At 37.8% G+C, this 20,452-nt stretch overlaps 1 protein-coding gene and 1 pseudogene across 2 annotated transcripts in view; both read right to left on the bottom strand.

Moving 5' to 3' along the window:
• Positions 1–20,452, bottom strand: part of SUGCT (succinyl-CoA:glutarate-CoA transferase) — a 799,797-nt gene that overhangs the window by 527,723 nt on the left and 251,622 nt on the right. The window lies entirely within an intron of this gene.
• Positions 14,207–15,797, bottom strand: LOC106006284 (annotated as a pseudogene).

The raw sequence follows: 20,452 nt of genomic DNA, 5'->3' as shown, positions 1-20,452 counted from the left end.
GTTGGTTAAGGGGCTGCCTTTGCCTCAGGTCATAATCCCAGGTTCCTGGGATCGAGCCCCCACCTCGGGTTCCCTGCTCAGTGGGGAGTCTGCTTCTCCTTCTCCCACCCCCTCTGCTTGTGTTCCCTCTCTTGCAGTCTCTCTGTCAAATAAATAAATAAAATCTTTATAAATAAATGGATAAAAAATTAAAAAATAAAAAATTATTTTAAAAAAACAACTCCAATGGAAAAAAGTACATATGCCCTCAAACCTACCCAATTATTCTCTGTGCCTCAGCTTAACCCACAGCCATGTCCTATTTACCCAAGTTATGGAGCTCTGATTCTCTGTGGTGAAGAAATCAGACCAGACAGATAGGTTGGGAACATTTGCTTTCTTTCTTTTTTTTTAAATTAACATATAATGTATTATTAGCCCCAGGGGTACAGGTCTGTGAATCACCAGGTTTACACACTTCACAGCACTCATCATAGCACATACCCTCCCCAGTGTCCATAACCCAAGGGAACATTTGTTTTCGAGGGATGTGATATAAAAATCCATAGTTGGGTATAGGCTGAGATAACTCATTGAGATTTTTTTTTTAATTTCTTTTCAGTGTAACAGTATTCATTGTTTTTGCACCACACCCAGTGCTCCATGCAATATATGCCCTTCCCAATACCCACCACCTGGTACCCCAACCTCCCACCCCCCACCACTTCAAAACCCTCAGGTTGTATTTCAGAGTCCATAGTCTCTCATGGTTCACCTCCCCTTCCATTTTCCCTCAACTCCCTTCTCCTCTCCATGTCCCCATGTCCTCCATGTTATTTGTTATGCTCCACAAATAAGTGAAACCATATGATAATTGGCTCTCTGCTTGACTTATTTCACTCAGCATAATCTCTTCCACTCCCATCCATATTGATACAAAAGTTGGGTATTCATCCTTTCTGATGGAGGCATAATACTCCATAGTGTATATGGACCATATACATTCCTTATCCATTCATCTGCTGAAGGGCATCTTGGTTCTTTCCACAATTTGGCGACTGTGGACATTGCTGCTATAAACATTGGGGTACAAATGGCCCTGCTTTTCACTATATCTGTATCTTTGGGGCAAATATCCAGCAGTGAAATTGAGGGACATAGGGAAGTTCTATTTTTAATTTCTTGAAGAATCTCCACACTGTTCTCCAAAGAGGCTGCACCAACTTGCATTCCCACCAACAGTGTAAGAGGGTTCTCTTTTCTCCACATCCTCTCCAACACACGTTGTTTCCTGTCTTGCTAATTTTGGCCATTCTAACTGGTATAAGGTGGTATCTCAATGTGGTTTTCATTTTAATCTCCCTAATGGCTAGTGATGATGAACATTTTTTCATGTGTCTGATAGCCATTTGTATGTCTTCATTGGAGAAGTATCTGTTCATATCTTCTGCCCATTTTTTGATATGATTATCAGTTTTCTGTGTGACTGGTGGCATCATGTTACCTGATTTCAAGCTTTATTACAAAGCTGTGATCACCAAGACAGCATGGTACTGGCATAAAACAGACACATAGACCAGTGGAACAGATTAGAGAGTCCAGATACGGACCCTCAACTCTATGGTCAAATAATCTTCGACAAAGCAGGAAAAAATATACAGTGGGAAATAGACAATAATTGGTGCTGGGAAAATTGGACAGCTATATATAGAAGAATGAAACTCGACCATTCTCTTATACCGTACACAAAGATAAACTCAAAATGGATAAAAGACCTCAACGTGAGACAGGAATCCATCAGAATCCTAGAGGAGAACATAGGCAGTAATCTCTTCGATATTAGCCACAGCAACTTCTTTCAAGATATGTCTCCAAAGGCAACAAGGAAACAAAATGAACTTTTGGAATTTCATCAAGATCAAAAGCTTATGCACAGCAAAGGAAACAGTCAACAAAACAAAGAGGCAACCCACGGAATGGGAGAAGATATTTGCAAATGACAGTACAGACAAAAGGTTGATATCCAGGATCTATAAAGAACTCACTGAGATTTTAACTAGCTTTTTGGTTTTACTATTGTTGAATGATGCAAAAGACTGAAACAACATTTGGTAGTTTGCATTTTTGATTGCCTTCTTATGCTCCACTTCTACCTTCTAAGAATGGATAACCAGACATTCTGCACTCCTTTGCCACAGTGTGGGCTGCAGGGCTGAGGCAGAAGTTGCCTAAAGAGAACGTTCTTTCTTTGCCAGAATTTTCCAAAAGCCTTGTGCTATAGAAACAGCAACAATAAAAGCTAATGCATTCTGTGTGAGAGTCACAGATAAAGGTGGGGACAAGCGTGGCACAAGCAGCAAGAGGAATTAAGAAGATTGTCCCAAGCTTGATAAAGGGCTGGAGGTCTGTGGGATCTTCAGTAAAAGGATCTCAGGTCTCCCCCTTTCAGAGTTCCAGGAAAGAGGTTGGGTGTCCATAAGAAACACTAGCAAGGTGGCCACACAGGAGCACCTGAGACCCCTGGGTCCCCCACATACTGGGCTATGCAGTAGCTACATCGCCATCAGATCCCAAAGGATTGGCTGGTGAGGTGAAAGTCACACATTAGGGGGCTCCACTAAGGGACTTTGGAAAGGTAGGGGAGGCTTTTGTTGGTGTTCTTGTTGTTGCTGTTGTCATCGTCAAAAAGAGTGAGAGTTTGGGATGCCAAAAACACCCTACAGTGCACAGGACAGTTCGACACCACAAAAACTTTTCCACCCAAAATGCCAGTAACACTGAGTTGAGAGAAACTGGTGGACAATGGGTATCAAACTGGAAACTAATTTGGACTAATAGACCAAGGATCACCCTTGAACACTGTTCTGTGAAACAGCCCCAGGAACCAGACGCCAGAACTTTGTGAGTGAGAGAAGGAGTGCCCTTATGACTGAAACGGAATTCCCTTCAAGCTAGTGGGATGGGATTTCAGAGTTGGATTTAGGTTTATTTAAAAGAAATAATGTACTATGTGTTAGCTAATTGAACACAATTTTTAAAAATTTTTAAAAATTAAAATTAAAGGGGTGTCTGGTGGCTCAGTTGGTTGGACATCTGCCTTTGGCTCAGCTCGTGATCCTGTGGTCCTGGGTTCGAGTCACATATCAGGCTCCCTGCTCCCTGTTAAGCAGGGAGCCTGCTTCTTCTCCCTCTGCACCTCCCCCCTGTTCATGTTCTCTCTCTAGTCCTCAAATAAATAAAACTCTAAAAAATAAAATAATTAAATAATTAAATAAAATTTAAATAAAGAAATAAATAGCATGGCATTTCTTGCAAACACTGGAGCTTACTAAGAAGACTGATATGCCCTACAGCTATTTCATTTTTAAGAGAATAGTATCAAGGCCTTTCTGAAAGCATGATCATCTCCAATCCTATCTTCCGAATGCTCTTTTTTACTCTATTTTGTACTGCAACAGTTCTGAAAATGGCTTTCTAGATTGCATCTATGTCTAAATGCAGTGAAGAAAGAATCAAACCATGTTCCCGTCCCTAAGAGAAAACCCCATATTTCTTTATTCTGAATTTCTTGTGAAAATGACAGCAGTCGTTATATTTTTAACGTTTTATTTTTAAGCTATTTTATTTATAATCAATAAAATCTGGTTAAGCATCTGTATATGCATCCATCCCACCTAACAATTGCTACATGTCATAAGAAGATTGGCAAGAAAGGACTCGGGCAATACTTTATAAAGTGATACAAATTATTAGTTTCATGAGAAATGTCCACACATCACCTTAAAAGCTGTAAACAGCCACGTGCATTTAAAAAAAAAAAAAAAAAGATCAGAAAGAGACATGAAGCATTTTCAACTTTGTAGAAAAATAAATTTGAGTAAAGAAATAGAAAACTCTTGATGTAGCATCTTCTCTAAAAGTGAAAAAAGATACTATATGGTAGAATTAATATTTAGACCTTTACTAAAAACTTCGATGGGTCAACACATCCCTTTTGTGTTTGGGAGAAGCAGCACAAGTTCAGGTTGCTTGCCCAAGGACAGTAATCAGTGAACGTGGGGTCTATATACTACATGTAGGTTAAGGTGCTGGTTGGATTCCATTCTCTTACAAGCACTGTATCTTTGTAAAAAAAGATGTCGCTCATTGAACATTTAGTATGCTTCAGATATTCATCTCACTAAAGTCTGACTAAGAGGTGGATCTAATTTTCCCCCATTTACAGCTGGAGAAACTGAGGGCAGTGACATTAAGTAGCTTACAGAAGGTCACCCAGCAAGTAAGTACTGACTGAAATCCAACCAGAACAGTGGGACTCCAAGGCCATGCAACCAGCTATGAGTCCTCCTTCTCTCTTTACCCCTCATGCAGTGAGGAAATTTCATGCATTTCAGAAGTAATATGGATTTTTTTTTCCTAGTGGCCATTAATGACTCTGGCACTGACAACTCAAATATGAGCTAATTGGACTATTTTCAATTTCCTTAAAATGTAACGATCATTGAAGAGAGCCCTGGCTTTATCTCCCATACTTCCCAGTACCCCTCCTCTATCATTAACACTGATCACACTGTATTTTTAATTATTTGGTTTAACATGCCAGACATAAGACCCTTGAGGATACTCAACACCTGATCACAGTGCCTGGCACATAGTAATCTCTCAGTAAACCTTTGGTGAACGAACACCTGAGGGAGCCAGGGCAGCCTTGTAAGCTAAAGGATGCATGGCATAGCCATAACACCTGGCTCAGTAAGACTCCACTGTCAACTGCTGGATCATGATTGACTTGGAGTGACGCAGTGGTCCAAAGAGATGAACGACTGAAACTCCACCTAACTACATAGCCCTTGAAAACTCTCCACAGGAGAACTCATGCCTAGGTTAGGTCTATCTCCCTAACCTAGGCATGAAACTCTCATACCTGGTTTTCTCCACATTGCCTACAGCACACTTAACTCCTATTCTTAAATTGTATGGATTCATCTTTTTATCGCCAGCACCCCCTTAGAGCAACTACGCATTCAATCTTTCTTTATCTTCTACCCAGTGCCCTTAGCATTGACCTACAGTTATGATTTATTTATGCCCCTTTTTAATAATGGCTCTCCTTTACCTTAGTATTTACCCACAATCAAGTTTCATGTTCCAAATTTATTTCCCACTATCTTTCCCTTGACCAATTTTAGTATCACCTAACGAGAACTAACGGCTGATGTCCTGATGACCTTCTTCTTTGCTCACGCAGTTCATTTTGCATCAAATGCCCTTCATTTTCATGCTTGAGCCCAGCTCAATTATCATTCTCTCCAGGAAGACTTCACAGACTCATCCCAAATGGATGTAATTCTTTCCTCATCTCAATTCCCATATTTTATCTGTATTTTTCTGTTGACATGTATAATTTTACTCTATAAATTCAGATATTGTTTTATATTCCCTACTAGATGATAAGCTCCCTAAAGGCAAATGCCACCTATTATTCGCTTCCGTATCTTTCACAGCAAGTAGCACAGACTCTTCCACACAGTGGTGCTTTCTAAGTTGAGTAAATAAATGAATGAACAAGAAGTTAAGTGCATCTTTGTTCTGTTATTCGTAGGTCTTGAACCTGGCTTACTAGAAAAGACATTGATCATAATTTAATTTTTCTCAGAAGTAGCTATGAATCTTAGGCAAGTCACTTAACCTCCATGGGTTCTAGCTTTCTTGTCTGAAAAAGAACATGAACTAGAGCTGCTCTCTCAGGCCAAAATGAACATGTCAATAATATATATATATATATATATATAATATATATATATGTGTGTATGTCTATGTACACATATATATGAGATAAAATATAATTTATATATAAAATAAAATATTTTTATAAAATATATATTTATATATATAAAATAAAATACATATATATAAATTATTTTTTACATACATATATGTAAAAAAATAATTCCAAGCAGAGGAAATATGACTCTCCTTACCCTTTGCCTAGTAATTCTCAGTGTTTTTTTCAGAGCTCAACTCATTATCACTTCCACAGAGAAATTTCCCTGATGACCATGACTACATCAAATCCCCCAACATAATGCTCTCACAGAGTTATAAATCTCCATTCTGCAGGACTTAAGATACTGATGACTTCTACTCATTTCTGTATTATTTAATTAAAGTCTATCCCCACGTATCCCCTCTATATTCAATAAAATGAATAAATGAGTTTAATCTATCTTGGAATATGAGATATTACAAAGATAAAGTATTTTTTTTCAGTAGTTGCCTTTGTAACTTATATAACCATGTATGTTTCAGCACTTAAATGATTTTCAAAGATATGGACAAAAGCTAGGTGATCACAACTTCAAAGAGTTAATGTAATTTTCAAACTATCCAATTTGTCATTTCATCAAAGGTTATATATTCAAAGAATATGGTCTCAGACATTTCTAAGCATGAAACCTAAATTAAGTTCTCTTGTTTTATTTCAGCTTTTTGCTATTTTCATCTGTATTTTTCTCTACTTAAAATAAATGTATCTATAAAACAACTCATTACATGTGTTTTCTTGGATCATTAGGTAAAAATACCAATTTAGAGATTCTATGTATGATATAGAAAGCAAACCCCTTATTATAAGCAGAGAAAAAAACAAAAATGTTTCTTTGTAAACAGCCACAATTTAATATTTGATTTTTAAATCAAAAAATAAAAATTAATCATATTAGTTAAGTGAGATATCAATGAAGTCATTGACGTAAATCGTGTAATTCATAAATGCTACCTTTTATGTGAATAATAAGGAAAGACTACAACTTGTCTTAAGAATACAGCTAATCAAAGCAGTAGGAAATAAACTTTGAAATACTCAACTTTATATGAACATTTGAAACTTTTTGGCTTCTTTATCTCATGAATATATCTGAATTAACACAAATATAGTAGACTCAATAAGCTGTAACACTTTATTCCTCAATACATTCCCATAAGCCATTTTGTTGGCACTATAATTGTGAGTTAAATGTATGATCTTAGACACAAAGCCAAAGCTTTGTATCTTCTTTTACATGCTTCTTTCTAAACACTTGGGGAATATTCTTTTCCATAAAATGGAGAACCTGACTGAAACTGGTAACCCATGAACTCTTCCTATCCAATAAAGTGGATTGGCTGTGCCAAATCCTTGAGAGTGAGGTTCTCTCAAAGGACAACTCAAGATGAGCTAAGCTCACTTCCTTCCACCTTAAAATAGCTCTTCACTTTTTAAATTATAAATATATGAAGAGTATAAGCATGCGAAGAGTAAACCTACAACCAATAAAATTCTATTCCTGACAACATAATTCTGAGAGTCACTAGATTATGTAAGATCCTGAAAAACATATTCAGTCTATCAGAAAAGCCACATGCCCATAAAACTCTTAAAACAGGCTGCCCAGGGACATATGAAAATAAATATATGACAGGGCAGTGCTTATATTTAAAATATCTTAGGTGTTTTTAGAAAAATAATACCACCATGATTAAATTAAGAGTCCATGTCTTAATTATCGGACTCAAGAAATTTCTAGAGTTATACAGACTCCTCCTTTGAAGGTAGGAGCTACATTTACTCCAGGTATATATAATCAGCTGCACTTGTATGATGTATTGCATGTTTAAGTTCAGTTCATCATCTCTTCTAAAATAACTGTCCAGGGGCACCTGGGTGTCTCAGTCAGTTAAGCGTCTGACTCTTGGTTTCAGCTCAGGTCATGATCACTGGGTCCAGGGATCAAACTCTGCATCAGGCTCTATGCTCAGAGGGAGTCTGCTTCTCTTTCTCTCCCTCTTGCCTCTGCCCTTCCCCTCTAATGTGTGCTCTTTCTCTCTCTCTCTAAAATGAGTAAATAAATCTTTAAAAATAAAACAATTGCTTATTTTTAAAAATGTATTATTAAAGATAAATTTAAACACAAATGATTAGCATTAAAAAAAAAAGACCATTCATTGTTTTCTTCCTTAACCAAAACCATTTTTCCAGATGTTATATCGTTATCTGGTTCGGTGGAATTTTTGTGTGTCTGTTTGTGATTTCTTAATAATTAGGATATCTGGTACAGTGAGAGAGACAGGGGAATGACATATTATGGACTTGCCAATATAATCCTTAATGTATTAAGTTTCATTACATCCACACCAGAACAACACCACTGGGTCTAGGGAGTCTCCTGAGACAAGGAAATAACCTCATCACACCGATTTAGAAATTACTGAATTTTATCATTTTTTCTGAACAACAAATCAATAAATTTAGGGGTTTCTTTGGAGAGCGGGTTGTTTGTTTTGTTTTACAAAAGCAAAACTGGTAATGCTTTGTAGATTTTTTTTTTAAGGAACTGGAGTTTAAAAGAACATAAAATTGTGAAGATGACATATTCACATTTTGATATTCTAACCATGTGAACAAAAGAAAACACTCTATAAGACTTGGGCAAATAAATCTAAATAATACAACTGCCTTATAATCTTCTTGCACAAAAATACCATTTAAATATTATCAAAAGTTTCTCATTACTCCTTATTATTAGTACTACTACTAGTAGTATTTTTATTTCTATTATTTATGTATTATATACCCAGACACATTCAGGATCATACAAACCTGCAGCATAAAACTATTATAGGATGGAGGTAACTCTTGAAGAATCTAATAACTTGTATTTAAAGAGCTAAAACAAAATGGATTCTATGTCTTATTTTTCTTGACATGTCCCACTAGACTCCTCCTACTGAGAAGAAATATTAGTACATCCTGCATGGAGATGGCACAAACAAGGTGTGACTGCAGTAAGCAACGGGCCTTATTAACGAACTACAACCAGAAAGAAAGGCCTACACACTTACTTTTTTAAAACCAAAATTTTCATTTGACAGACATTTACTATTTATTTTAAAATAAATAATTCTGAATAATCTCAAATAATCCGTGCAAAGAAGAAACTGAATCACTAAACCTCTACCCCCATAACCTAACAAAATAGAGACAAAAAGAAAAAAAAAGAACAAAAATGTGTGAGCAGCAGTCAAACGGAGGACACCACAAGTTTTGATAAGGGCCGTCAGAGACAAGAGATTGAAGATTTAGGATATCAACATTCAGCTCCTTTCAAGAAGCACTGCATAGTATTAGAAATCCTAGCAACAGCAATCAGACAACAAAGAGAAATAAAAGGTATCCAAATTGGCAATGAAGAAGTCAAACTCTCTCTATTGGCAGATGACATGATCCTTTATATGGAAAACCCAAAAGACTCCACACCCAAAATACTAGAACTCATACAGCAATTCAGCAACGTGGCAGGATACAAAGTCAATGTGCAGAAATCAATGGCTTTCTTATACACTGACAATGAAAATACAGAAAGGGAAATTAGAGAATCGATTCCATTTACTATAGCACCAAGAACCATAAGATACCTGGGAATAAACCTAACCAAAGAGGTAAAGGATCTGTACTGGAGGAACTACAGAACACTCATGAAAGAAACTGAAGAAGACACAAAAAGATGGAAGACCATTCCATGCTCTTGGATTGGAAGAATAAACATTGTTAAAATGTCTATACTGCCTAGAGCAATCTATACTTTTAATGCCATTCCGATCAAAATTCCACCGGTATTCTTCAAAGAGCTGGAGCAAATAATCAAAAAATTTGTATGGAATCAGAAGAGGCCCCGAATTGCTAAGGAAATATTGAAAAAGAAAAATAAAGCTGGGGGCATCACGTTACCTGATTTCAAGCTTTATTACAAAGCTGTGATCACCAAGACAGCATGGTACTGGCATAAAAACAGACATATAGACCAGTGGAACAGAGTAGAGAGCCCAGATATGGACCCTCAACTCTATGGTCAATTAATCTTCGACAAACCTGAAAAAATATACAGTGGAAAAAAGACAGTCTCTTCAATAAATGGTGCTGGGAAAACTGGACAGCTATATGTAGAAGAATGAAACTTGACCATTCTCTTACACCGTACACAAAGATAAACTCAAAAGGGATAAAAGACCTCAACGTGAGACAGGAATCCATCAGAATCCTAGAGGAGAACATAGGCAGTAATCTCTTCGATATTAGCCACAGCAACTTCTTTCAAGATATGTCTCCAAAGGCAAAGGAAACAAAAGCGAAAATAAACTTTTGGGACTTCATCAAAATCAAAAGCTTCTGCACAGCAAAGGAAACAGTCAAAAAAACAAAGAAACAACCCACAGAATGGGAGAAGATATTTGTAAATGACAGTACAGACAAAAGGTTGATATATCCAGGATCTATAATGAACTCCTCAAACTCAACACACACGAAACAGGCAAACATATCAAAAAATGGGAAGAAGATATGAACAGACACTTCTCCAATCAAGACATACAAATGGCTATCAGACACATGAAAAAATGTTCATCATCACTAGCCCTCAGGGAGATTCAAATTAAAACCACATTGAGATATCACCTTACACCAATTAGAATGGCCAAAATTAACAAAACAGGAAACAACATGTGTTGGAGAGGATGTGGAGAAAGGGGAACCCTCTTCCACTGTTGGTGGGAATGCAAGTTGGTGCAGCCTCTTTGGAGAACATTGTGGAGATTCCTCAAGAAATTAAAAATAGAACTTCCCTATGACCCTGCCATTGCACTCCTGGGTATTTACCCCAAAGATACAGATGTCGTGAAAAGAAGGGCCATCTGTACCCCAATGTTTATAGCAGCAATGGCCATGGTTGCCAAACTAGGAAAAGAATCAAGATGCCCTTCAACGGACGAATGGATAAGGAAGATGTGGTCCATATACACTATGGAGTATTATGCCTCCATCAGAAAGGATGAATACCCAACTTTTATATCAACATGGAAGGGACTGGAAGAGATTATGCTGAGTAAAATAAGTTAAGCAGAGAAAGTCAATTATCATATGGTTTCACTTATTTGTGGAGCATAACAAATATCATGGAGGACAAGGGGTTTTAGAGAGGAGAAGGGAGTTGGGGTAGATTGGAAGGGGAGGTGAATCATGAGAGACTATGGACTCTGAAAAACAATTTGAGGGGTTTGAAGTGGCGAGGGAGTGGGAGGTTGGGGTACCAGGTGGTGGGTATGATAGAGGGCATGGATTGCATGGAGCACTGGGTATGGTGAAAAAATAATGAATTCTGTTTTCCTGAAAATAAATAAATTAATTTTTAAAAAATAAAATAAAATGAGAGAACATTAAAAAAAGAAGAAGAAGAAGAAGAAGAAGAAGAAGCACTGCAGAGATGAGAGAAACTGAATCCAGAAAATTCCGAAAATTCTAACTGGTATCTCTCAATAAGAAGTGAAGGAGAATCTTGGGGATGAGATACAACCCAAAGAAAAGGCCAGTAGGATTGTGGGGGAACGGGGCAGGGTTGGGGGAAAAGCCAGTAATGCCTCTCCAACACAACGCATCTTGTCCCTCCAGAGGTAAACCATAAAATACAACTCAAAGGACGCGCCGTTTGGCTATTCCCTGTTTAGGAGGCAGGCTACACACTCTTCATTACCTCAATAAAGAAACAGAAACTGGTATTTACATAAAGGAAAGAGAAAGAAATAAGAAATCATGCAAAAACAATAGTGAAGTCATGAGGCAAAACTACTGTGAAGTTCTTTCCCCTCCATCCTTTAAACACGCTTCACCCAAGGGGCGCCTGGTGGCTCAGTCTGTTAAGTGTCTGACTCTTGATTTCGGCTCTGGCATGATCCCAGGGTCCTGGGATCGCCACATCTGGCTCCTTGCTCAGCGAAAAGCCTGCTTGAGAATTCTCTCTCTTCCTGTCCCGCTGCCACTCCTCTTGGCTTGTGTACTCACACTTTCTCTCTCTCTCAAAAAAATGAATAAATAAAAACTTAAAGAAACAAAACAAACAGGGGCCCCTGGGTGGCTCAGTCATTAAGCATTTATTTGCCTTCAGCTCAGGTCATGATCCCAGGGTCCTGGGATCCAGCCCCACCATCAGGATTCCCGCTCTGCAAGGAGCCTGCTTCATCCTCTCCCACTCCCCCTACTTGTGTTCCCTCTCTCGCTGTCTCCCTCTGTCAAATAAATAAATAAATAATCTTTAAAACACACACACACACACACACACACACTTGAGGCATCTAGGTGGCTCAGTGGGTTAAGCCTCTGCCTTCGGCTCAGGTCATGGTCTCAGGGTCCTGGGATTGAGCCCCGCATCGGGCTCTCTGCTCAGCAGGAGGCCTGCTTCCCTTCCTCTCTCTCTCTGCCTGCCTCTCTGCCTACTTGTGATCTCCGTCTCTCTCTCTCTCTGTCAAATAAATAATAATAAATAATAAATCTTTTTAAAATTTTAAAAAATAACAAAAAAATACACTTTATTCAAAAACCACATGTTGAAGTCACATTAAAATACATAAATAAATAAAGGAAGGAAAGAAGGAACACTAAAGACCCCCCGAATCCTCTCCTCCACTAACAATAAAATCATTGGCAAAAATGGTCGATAACAACCTTTTCAAGACTCTGAAAAAAAAATTTTTTTAGGACTCTGAATATTAACCAAAGGCTTACAGCAATCCAGAGAGCATTTATTTCAGAAAAACACCTAAATCACAGTAAGAACAGTTAGCTTTATGGCATTTTAACTTGACCTAGTCCCATCCCACAGCTCCCAGGTACACAGGAGCCTTGAAAATCAATAGTCTGCAATCACAGTGAAAACCAGGAGTCTCGCAGCCACTAGAGGCTACAGAATGGGGTTAGAACTTCCAAAGTCTCATTACCAGATAATTGTCAGTATTTGACCTACCTGGAAGACCCCATTTTGAACACTTTTTTATTAACTTTTTTAAAATTTTAATTTCAATATAGTTAATATACAGTGCTGTATTAGTTTCAGGTGGACAAGACAGTGATTCAAGAACTGCATACACATGCAGTGCTCATCATGACAAGCACACCGTTTAAGGAGGTCTTCTTTTCACCTAACTCTGACTTGGAGTTCCCTGTGTGAACAGCCTTGTCTCCGGAGGCATTTGTTAGATGTTTAAGCATCACTGCAGTGGTTAACAATTGGGACAAACAAAAGATTAAGCAAAAAGCCTATCAAGGGAAATCTGGGGAATGAAAGAAATGTCCATAAGGAGCTTTGAAAAACATCAAAATATTCCTGGAAATCTAAAAGGTCCATTGACAGGTATGGGGCTGTTCACTTTACCAGGGTTGTGCACATGCTCAGAAAAGAGCTGAGAAGACCCTTGTTCTCAGCTGTGACTGACCTTGAAGCTCTGCGCAAGCAGGAAGTGGAGCAGAAGGCAGAGTTGTCAACTGCCTGGCTGAGTGTGAAAGATCTACGTCCCAGCACACGTGGGGAGACCCTCGGCAGAAACTGGGAATCTTATTGGTTCCAGGCATTTATGCAAATCTCTGTCCAATCATTAACTGATCACCCTGCTAACAGAGGTCACATACAATGAAGAATACAGACTTTACAGATTTAGCTCAGAAAAATCATTAGGCTAACAGCAACAGCAAACCCTGAAGAGAGAGAAGAATCTGATTTCCAGACTTGCCACATAATATTTTTTTCAAGTCCTCAGACTATTCTTTATTTGCATTTTAACATGAAAACTTTCCTATATGGAGAAGAGTTTGAAGAAAGTATATGATTCCCAGATACCCACTACCTAGAATCTACAATTAACATTACACTGCATTTTTATCACATACCCATCCCTCTATCGACCCATCAATACATCTCTTTTTCTCTTCATTCTTTTACAGTACACTTCAAAGTAGGTTGCAGATCATCAGTATCTGTCCCCCCATTTTAGCAGATGTATAATTACTTAGAGTTAACACTTTTTAAAATTTTTCTTTTCCTTAGGTAAAATTTCTATACAAAGAAATGCACAAAATTTAAGTATACAGAAACTTGTGAAACCTAAATCCCTCTCAAGATACAGAACAAGACTCACCCCCCAAAAGGTCCCTCATACTCTTCTCAGTAAATCTCTCACCCTTTCCTAGCCCCACAGAAGCAATCACTGCTCTGATTTTTCTACCCAGATTATCTTTACCTTTTCCAGACTCAACCATATAAATTGACTCAAACAATATGTACTCTCTTATGTAAGGCTCCTCTTACTCAATACAAGGATTTTTAGAACCATCCATACTATTTTTTAAAATATATTTAACATTAATTTACTACTTAATGAAAACAACTATCAAGATGAGACAGATAGATGTTCACTACGATAAACAAGGGGATTAGGTAGTATTCCAAACGAAGACTAAATTCTAGGACTAAGATGATGTGGCACCTTTTTTCCTCTGTGAATTTGCTTTCAAAGAATTAGCTGATACTTTCCCAATAAAGAGAGATGGAATGTCCATTTTATTTAGCACATCAATGTCATTGGATCCAATGCTAATGAGGTCATTAGAGTCAACATTATGAACTATGGCTGCTTTGTATCCTGTTCTCTATGAATTTAAAACCTTTACATCAAAATTACAATCAAGTCTTCTAATCAACACAATGAAAGCACCAGATGAATTGTCTTTCAGTGGTGGAGCCATTATAGGTTCACAGGCATTTTCTAGTTTTGAGTTAATCAAAAAACCTTTTAAACCTTCAGCTGGGAGTCTATAACAAAATCTTGCTGAGAGGTCATCAAATGTCTGAGATGCATTTTCAAAATTATATGCTAAAATGTCTGTTTCTACAGGTTGTAGGTGTAAGAATGCAAAGAGATGGATAGTCAAGATGGTATAGACTTGTATGGCTATATGCGCATCATTGTGAAGAACAGCATCTCGCTATAAAATCACCAGACTAGCTGATGGGGTAAGGATGAAATGCTATCTCCTCTGCACAGTGTCTTGGCTGAGATCCACATGGATGAGACCAAGACCCACCAATGCCTTAAATACAGTTCCAGTCACATTGTTAGAGATGCAAGCAGCTAGAAGGTTGAAAGCAATTACCCAGTCACCAACCTGGGAGCCATGCTGACATAAGCACTCTGGGCCTGACATGAATCATCCCCAAGACTCAGCAAAAGTCAAACCTGCCACATAATACTATATTAAATGTGTAACTTTTAACAACAACAAAAATGTGAAATATGCAAAGAAACAAAATTTATGGCCATTAACATGGAAAAAAAGCAGTCTGTTCCTGAAGAAGGCCAACCATTGGACTTACTGGACAGACTTGATTAGTTTCCTATGACTGCCATAACAAGTTATCATGAATTTGGTAGGTTTAACCAGCGTAAATTTATTCTCATATGGTTTTGGGGATCAGAAACCTGAAATGGAGGTGCAGGCATCACCACATTCCATCCAGAGTCTCTAGGGAAGATTTTTTTCCTTGTCTCTTCCACCTTCTGATGATTGCCAGCACTCCTTGGCTTGAGGCTCTATCACTCCAATACCTGCCTCCATCTTCACATTACTTTCTCCTATTTTGTGTATCTCAAAATTCCCTCTCCCTATCTCTTATAAGGATGCATGCAATTACATTTACAGCCAACTCAGGTAATCCAAGATAATCTTCCACCTCTCAAAATCTGTAACTTAATCACATATCTTTCCATAAATTACTCTTCTGCCATGAAAGCCAGGCTTCAAAGTTTAGGACATGAATATATCATCAAAGACAACATTCAGCCCACCACAAAAATTTTAAACCAGCTATTTAAGATATCTTCAAGGAATGAAAGGAAACCATGTCTTCTGAACTAAAGTATGAAAGCAATGTCTTACCAAATAATACCAATAAAGAAACTGAAATTATAAAAAGAACAAAATAGAAATTTCAATGTTTTAATGGAATACTATGCAGCCATCAAAAATAAAATCTTCCCATTTGCAAAGATGTAGATGGAAGTAGAGAGTATTATGCTAAATGAAATAAGTCAATCAGAGAAAGACAACTTTCATATGATCTCTCTGATATGAGGAATTTAAGAGGCAGGGTAGTGAGTCATCTGGGGTAGGGAAGGAAAAAATGAAACAAGATGGGATCCGGGGGGCACCTGGGTGGCTCAGTGGGTTAAGCCTCTGCCTTCGGCTCAGGTCATGATCCCAGGGTCCTGGGATCGAGCCCCACTTCGGGCTCTCTGCTCTGCGGGGAGCCTGCTTCCTCCTCTCTCTCTGCCTGCCTCTCTGCCTACTTGTGATCTCTGTCAGATAAATAAAGAAAAAATCTTTAAAAAAAAAAAAAAAAGATGGGATCCGGAGGGAGACAAACCGTAAGAGACTCCTAATCTCAGGAAACAAACTGAGGGATGTAGGGGGATGTGGGGGAGGCTGAGTTATGGACATTGAGGAGGGAATGTGCTACAGTGAGTGCTCTGAATTGTGTGAAACTGATGATTCACAGAACTGTACCCCTGAAGCAAATAATACACTACATGTTAATTTTAAAAATAATAAAATAAAATAAAAAAAGAAATTTTGAAATTGAAAAGTACAATGATATAAATTAAAAATGCACTTAGTAGTGCTCAATAGCAAATCTGAACTGACAGCAGAAAGCAAAGTTGAAGATAGGTCAATTCAGATTACCCAGTCTGAGTAGCAGAAAGAGAAAAAAAATTTTTTTAAATTAAAAACACTCAGAGATCTGTGGAACATAATCAAGTGTACCAATAGGACACAATGGGAATCCAAAAGGAAAAAGGAGGGGGAAAAGAGAGAGAAAGAGGAGATGAAGAAGAGAAAAAAAGAGAGAGAGAGAGAGAGAAAGAAAAAAAAAACAAAACAAATTTAAGGAATTAGTAGCCAAAACATCATATCTTTGATGAAAATATTAAAAAAAAAACTATACATCCAAGAAGCTCTATGAACCCCAAGTTGGATAAATCAAGAGTTCCACATGTAGACATATCATAATCAAACAATCAAAAGATAAAGATAAAGAAAGAATCTTGAAAGAAGCGAAAGAAGAGACTGATCACATAGAAGTGAGTCTAAACAGAATTAACAGTTGACTTTTCATAAGAAACCATGGGGGCCAGAAGATAGTGGGATAACTTATTTATAGTGCTAAAAGAAAGTAAAATGTCAATGAAGAATTCTGTATTGGGCAAAACTACACTTCAAATATTAAAGACAAATTAAGATTTTTTTTTAAGATTTTATTTATTTATTTGACAGACAGAGAGCACAAGTAGGCAGAGAGGTGGGCAGAGAGAGAGAGGAGGGAGCAGGCTCCCTGCAGAGTAGACAGCCCGATGTTGGGCTTGATCCCAGAAACCCGGGACCATGACCCGAGCCGAAGGCAGAGGCTTTAACCCACTGAGCCACCCAGGTACCCTGGACAAATTAATAATTTTTAAATGGTCCTCTCAATTGATGCATAAAAAGCATTTGTCAAGATTCAGCATCCGTTCCTGATTAGTACAATCCCAAGTATAGGGATAGAGGGAACATTCCTCAACTTCATAAAATCTATCTATGAAAAACCCACAGTAAATATCATCCTCAATGGGGGAAAAGCTGACAGCCTTCCCTTTGAGATCAGGAACAAAGATGTCCATTCCCGCCACTGTTGTTCATCATAGTGCTAGAAGTCCTAACAACAGCAACGACAACAAAAAGAAATAAAAGGTATTCAAATTGGCAAAGAAGCAGTCAAACTCTCTCTCTTCACAGATGACATGATACTTTCTATGGAAAACCCAAAAGACTCCACCCACAAACTACTAGAATTCATACAGCAATTCAGTAATGTGGCAGGATACAAAATCAATGTATAGAAATCAGTTCCTTACTTATACACTAACAATGAAAATATAGAAAGGGAAATTAGAGAACTGATTCCATTTACTATAGCACCAAGAACCATAAGATAGCTGGGAATAACCTAACCAAAGAGGTAAAGGATCTGTACTCGAAGAACTACAGAACACTCATGAAAGAAATTGAAGAAGACACAAAAAGATGGAAGACCATTCCATGCTCATGGATTGGAAGAATAAACATTGTTAAAATGTCTATACTGCTTAGAGCCGTCTATACTTTCAATGCCATTCCAATCAAAATTCCACCAGCATTTTTCAAAGAACTGCAGCAAACAATCCTAAAGTTTGTATGGAACCAGAAGAGACCCTAAATTGCTAAGGAAATGTTGAAAAAGAAAAACAAAACTGGGGGCACCACATTGCCAGACTTCAAGCTTTACAGCAAAGCTGTGATCACCAAGACAGCATGGTACTGCCACAAAAACAGATACGTAGACCAGTGGAACAGAGTAGAGAGCCCAGATACGGACCCTCAACTCAGTGGTCAAATATCTTTGACAAAGTAGGAGACAATATACAGTGGAAAAAAAGACATTCTCTTCAGTAAATGGTGCTGGGAAAATTGGACAGCTATGTGTAGAAAATGAAACTCGACCATTCTCTTATACCATACACAAAGATAAACTCGAAATGGATAAAAGACCTCAACATGAGTCAGGAATCTATCAGAATCCTAGAGGAGAACATAGGCAATAACCTCTTCGACATTAGCCACAACAACTTTTATCAAGACATTTCTCCCAAGGCAAAGGAAACAAAAGTGAAAATGAACTTTTGGGACTTCATCAAGATCAAAAGCCTCTGCACAGCAAAGGAAACAGTCAACAAAACAAAGAGGCAAACCCAGGGAATGGGAGAAGATATTCACAAATGACACTACAGACAAAGGGCTGATATCCAAGATCTATAAAGAACTCCTCAAACTCCACACACACAAAACAGATAATCATGTCAAAAAATGGGCAGAAGACATGAACAGACACCTCTCCAAAGAAAACATACAAATGGCTAACAGACACATGAAAAAAATATTCATCATCATTAGCCATCAGGGAGATTCAAATCAAAACCACATTGAGATACCACCTTACACCAGTTAGAATGGCCAAAATCAACAAGACAGGAAACAACAAGTGGAGAAAGGGGAACCCTCTTACACTGTTGGTGGTAATGCAAGTTGGTGCAGCCACTTTGGAGAACAGTGTGGAGATTCCTCAAGAAATTAAAAATAGAGCTACCCTATGACCCTGCAATTACACTACTGGGTATTTACCCCCAAGATACAGATGTAGTGAAAAGAAGGGCCATCTGTACCCCAATGTTCATAGCAGAAATAGCCACAGTTGCCAAACTGTGGAAAGAACCAAGATGCCCTTCAATGGACGAAGGGATAAAGAAGATATGGTCCATATATACAATTGACTATTACGCCTCCATCAGAAAGGATGAATACCCAACTTTTGTATCAACATGGACAGGACTGGCTGAGTGAAATAAGCCAAACAGAGAGAGTCAATTATCATGTGTTTTCACTTACATGTGGTGCATAAGGAATAACACGGTAGACATTGGGAGATGGAGAAGAGAAGTGAGCTGGGGGAAATTGGAGGGGAAGACAAACCATGAGAGACTGTGGACTCTGAGAAACAAACTGAGGATTTTGGTGGGGATGGGGGTGAGTCTGGTGGCGGGTACTGTGCAGGGCACATATTGCATGGGAGCACTGGGTGTGGTGCATAAACAATGAATTTTGGAATACTGAAAAAAATAAATTAAAATTTGAAAAAATAAAGACAAAAAATGAGAAAATTCACTGGAAGAAAACCTGCCCTACAGAAAATACTAAAGAGTCCTTCAAACTGAAATGACAGGACATTGGAGAGTAACTCGGAATCATATAAAGAAATAAAGAACACGAGTAAGTCAACTATATAAGCAAATATAAAAAACAGCATAAATGTATCTTCATTTGTAACTCTTCTTTTCTCCTCCTGGTTTAAAAGATATCTGCATGAAGTAACAATTACAAGTCCATGTTGATGGATATACAATTATAAAGATAAAATTTGTACAAAAATCACAGCAAAAAGGAATAGGGAGAAAATGGAGCTACAGAAACCAAGTTTTATATAATACTGAAATGAAGTGGCTATAAATATATAAACTAGATTTTTTAAAGGTTTTATTTATCTACTTGAGAGGGAATGTGCATGCAAGCTGGGGGAGGGACAATAGGGGAGGAACAAACAGACTCTGCACTGAGCACAGAGACCTGCAGTGGGCTTGATCCCACAACCCTGAGACCATGACTTCAGTGGAAAACCAAGAGTCAGACACCTAACTGACTGAGCCACCCAGGAACCACCCTAACTAAATAAGATTTATAGGTTCACATGAAAAAATATCCAGAAAATTGCAAATGGCAGAACCATACTTCTATTATAATCAAAATGGTTTAGGTAACAAGTAGATAACTAGTTCACTATCTAATAAGGTAAATAAAACCAATGACAGATATATACACATAAAATTTCTAGAAAAATATTTAAGAATGTATGAATAGTGATTTACTGAAAATGGAATTGGGGGAAGAAAAAGTTTTACTCTCTCTTTATAGCCTTTTCAGTCATTTAAGTTT

The sequence above is a fragment of the Mustela putorius genome, unplaced genomic scaffold, assembly GCF_011764305.1.
Source record: "Mustela putorius furo isolate JIRA1106 unplaced genomic scaffold, ASM1176430v1.1 tig00003845_pilon_pilon_pilon, whole genome shotgun sequence".
Classification (NCBI taxonomy): domain Eukaryota; kingdom Metazoa; phylum Chordata; class Mammalia; order Carnivora; family Mustelidae; genus Mustela; species Mustela putorius.
This window is presented reverse-complemented; position numbering and strand designations above follow the sequence as displayed.